Source organism: Protopterus annectens, chromosome 13.part0 (assembly GCF_019279795.1).
Source record: "Protopterus annectens isolate FY-2018-M chromosome 13.part0, PAN1.0, whole genome shotgun sequence".
NCBI classification, from domain to species: Eukaryota; Metazoa; Chordata; order Ceratodontiformes; family Protopteridae; genus Protopterus; species Protopterus annectens.
This window is the reverse complement of record NC_056747.1, coordinates 514,714,719-514,719,098: the sequence shown is the minus strand read 5'-3', so window position 1 is coordinate 514,719,098 and position 4,380 is coordinate 514,714,719.

Sequence of the window (4,380 nt, the reverse complement as noted above, 5' to 3'; positions counted from 1 at the left end):
GTCACATAATTCTCTATATAACTTCCTCATCTTACTTCTTCTTGTTTACATTCTGTAATACTGTACAGAATTCATATATGAAGGAGTTGCTTATTATCCTTCCTGTGGCAGAGCATAACATTTGACCAGACAAGTATCTGTATTTCTTATGAGTAATCTGCATACTGTTTAAGGGAGTACTTAGTCCTATGGGTAAATTGTGTTATGTTTACAAAACGTTTGTCCATCCTGCTTATGAAGAATATATATATCTATCTATATTATACATATATGTGTGTGTGTGTGTGTGTGTGTGTGTGTATATGGGTCCCCTTCATATGAGCGAACGTTCAAAAGTTCGACTTTCATATGGCCAAGACCATATGATCGAACTTTTTGAAAGTTCTTAACAGAGATCTCCATACAGCATGGAATGGGAAGATTTCCCTTTTTTGCACTGTAGTGCAATCTTGAGTTGGTATATATAAATAGCAGGGGGTTGCGGGGGCTGCAGGGGGGCTTGCCTCCCTGCTAAAACCGATCAGGTAATGTTTTTTCTTTTTTTTTTTCTTTTTTTCTTTGATGTTCGAACGTTCAAAAGTTTGATCATATGGTCTCGGCCATATGAAAGTCAAACTTTTGAAAAGTTCGATCATCTGAAGTAGACCCGTGTGTGTGTGTGTGTGTGTGTGTGTGTGTGTGTGTGTGTGTGTGTGTGTGTGTGTATGTATATATATATATATATATATATGTGTGTGTGTGTGTGTGTGTGTGTGTGTGTCTATACATACACACACACACACACGCTTTACTGTAAAATAGTCAATCCCTGGGATTTATTAATGCCTACACTAACTGTACACTATTCTGAGTGAACAGACAACACAAGTATAACTCACAATGTCTTCCTCCTTATTTTAGTTTTACTACTGATTTTCTTGCAGCCTTAAAATACTGAGCAAGATTCATAAAGTTTAGTATAAAGTGCAGACTATGGGCCAGATTCAGTAAAGCCTACACTAATTGTACACAATATATATTCAAGAAGATTCTTATCACATTTTTTGTGCTTTCTAGTCACTCAGAAAGATTACAGTAAGTGTGCATATAGTGTACACTTTGTGGTAACCTTAATGAATCCCTGTCAATATTTAAAGCTACAAGAATATCAGTAGGAAAACTAAAATTAGGAGGAAGAAGGTGTGAGTTATGTCTGTTTTGTCTGTTAACTGAGAATGGTGCATACTTAGTGTAGGTGTTATTGAATCGGGGTACATGTACATTTAGTGTAATCTTTCTAAGTGACTAGAAACACAAAAAATGTGGTAGGGTTGTTCTTGACAATTAGTGTAGACTTAGTGTAGATGTTAATGAATCTGGCCTAAATGTCAGTCTGGGTGGATTGGAAATATGCCCTTTCCCCAGTATTTTGCAATCTTTAAGTGTAAGTATTTAAGCAGCAGGGAGTGTGAGGGGTGCAGAGGAGCTTGTTCCCCCCTGCAAAAAGTTTTTTTTTTCTTGGAGTTTTCTGCTTTTACTTTCTGGTGTCAGCAATTTGTGGATTGCATTTTTTTCAATAAACTGTGTGTTGACCAAAAGCATAGTTAATCATCGATATGCTGAAACGTCAACATGTAAATCATCAACAGCAGATCATTGAACCACAAAACATCGATCCACAAACAATCGAAAAAAGTAAACCCCATGTGGGGGACTGCCTCCCCCCCACACCACCTGCTAATTATATATACTAACTCCAAGATCACACATTATTAGGGGAAAGGGCAAATGCCCTAATTCCCAGTGTGCTGTGATATCAAAGTGAGAAAACCGGAAAGGTTTGACAAGCTGATTTTTCAATCAGCTATACCAACTTTTTCACATTTCAGTGAAGGGACTACTCAGTAAAAAGGTATGCAGCCATATATATATATATATATATATATATATATATATATATATATATATATATATATATATATAGATATATATATATATATAAATGTGTGTGTGTGTGTGTGTGTGTGTGTGTGTGAGTGTGTGTATATATATATATATATATATATATATATATATATATATAAAAGAATAAATATATAATATGTGTGTGTTTATGGATATCTCTCCCTCTCTCTCTCTCTCGCTATATATATATATATATATATATATATATATATACATACAAACAGATATTTATATAAATACAAACACACATACAGATTTTATATATATATATATATATATATATATATATATATATACACACACACATATAATTTGTGTGTGTGTGTGTGTGTGTGTGTGTGTGTGTGTGTGTGTGTGTGTGTGTGTGTGTAAGACATTCATAAAGCTGAATAGCTGAAACACAGAATGACTTTACGACAAACAGAAAATGCCAAAAACAAAAAAAGTAAAAAAGATTGCCATACAGCAGGGTCAGGGAATAAGCCCTTTCCCCACTGTAATGAAATCTCAGAGTTGGTATGTATAATTAGCGGGGGCGGGGGAGTGCACTGTTTGACAGTTTTTTTGCTGACCATTAGGCTTTATGGAATATACACACACACACACACACATATATATATATATGTGTGTGTGTGTGTGTGTGTAAAAGTATAATGAGTATATTATAGCAATAACCCATGCCTGGGTGTGGGTAATGCTGGATTTACCCACGGTTGGAGTGGTTTGGTCATGAGGGCGAAGCCCGAGTGGACAGACAAAGCCAACCGTGGGTAAATCCAGCATTATCCACACCCAGGCGTGGGTTATTGCTATTATACAATGACATTATTTAAGAAAAAAAAAATTACTTTTCTTAAATAATGGCATTGTATAATGCCTCGTTGCTGCCCTTCCGCAGCTGTCTGGTATTCTGCGGCAGTTCTGATGTACTGCGCATGCGTATGTCTACGCAGTACATCAGAGCTGTGGGCAAAAGCAATGGAGAAAGCAAGATCTCCATTGCTTTTCACAAACTGTTTTGCTATGTTAAATGGGTTTAATGTAGCGAGACAGCTTTAAAAAAAGCAACGGAGACTCCGTTGCTTTTTTTAAAGCTGTCTCGCTATGTTAAACCCATTTAACATAGCGAGACAGTTTTGAAAAAAGCAACGGAGAAAGCAAGATCTCCGTTGCTTTTTTTCAAACTGCCTCGCTATGTTAAAGGAGTTTAACATAGCAAGACAGCTTTAAAAAAAGCTACGGAGAATCTCTGTTGCCTTTTTTTAAAGCTGTCTCGCTATGTTAAATTCATTTAACATAGCGAGACAGTGTGAAGCAACGGAGATCTTGCGTTCTCCGTTGCTGTAAAAAGAGTTATAGTAATGGAAAATGTCTGGGCGACCGGACCTTTTCCATTACTATAACTCCGATTTACAACGTGCACGCTGACCAATCAGCGTGCACGTTTTTGAATATTAATTGGGGGTCATTGTTTAATGTATACTAATGAATGCCAGCTTCCTTGAATCACACACAGTTGAAAATATTTAATCTAATGTAACAAAAATCAAAAACTCTTTAAAACAGTGTTTTAAAAAAGCATTTTTGCAAGGGGGCAAGTCCTACTTTCACCCCCATATGGGGCTGTGCCCTTCACACTCCCTTGACTTTATATATATGACCTGACTTCCCTTTCTTCACTAACACAATTTAAAAGCAGGCTGAAAACTTACCTTAAATCCCATTGGTTATGCCCCTGTGTGAACCCAGACTAACTACTCATGCTTTTTTTTTTACAAAGACACCTGTCTTATAAACTGTATATACTAATTGCCTATTGAAAACCATAAAGATAACAGGCCTTATATTTTATTAAAATCTCTTCGTCAATATCCCTAAAATGTCATCAACACTACCTACCTATGTTAACAAATGTTACAAGTCATATGATTCTGTAATCAAACATGTTTTGAAGTGAAAATATTTGCTAATATATTAATGTACCCACATCTGTAAAATCTATCATGTATAAAATAGCTTAATCTTGTATTGTACCTGCACCTGTGAAATATTGTTATTTTTATATATAAATTTAACTGTGTTTTCGAGGAGCTTTTCTCCCCGGGCCTCTGCTGAAAATGGACATATATCCAGCTGGACTGGCCCGGTCAACAAATGTAAAATAAAAAATAAATAAAATAAATATATATTAACTTCTAGACTGCTTAACAGTGATAAAAAGGAAAAACTTCCTCAGCCCAGTGTCTAGTGAACTTGCACCAAAATTCCTTGCAGCCAGTTGCATGCTGACACACTACAATGCACAAACACACACAAGCACACATTTAAATACCATTACACATAAGCACACAATTAAGCAACTATACATAAACATACATCCAAAACAATCACAAACACAGCGCGTGGACACACCACAGATACTCAAAATGAAAATGT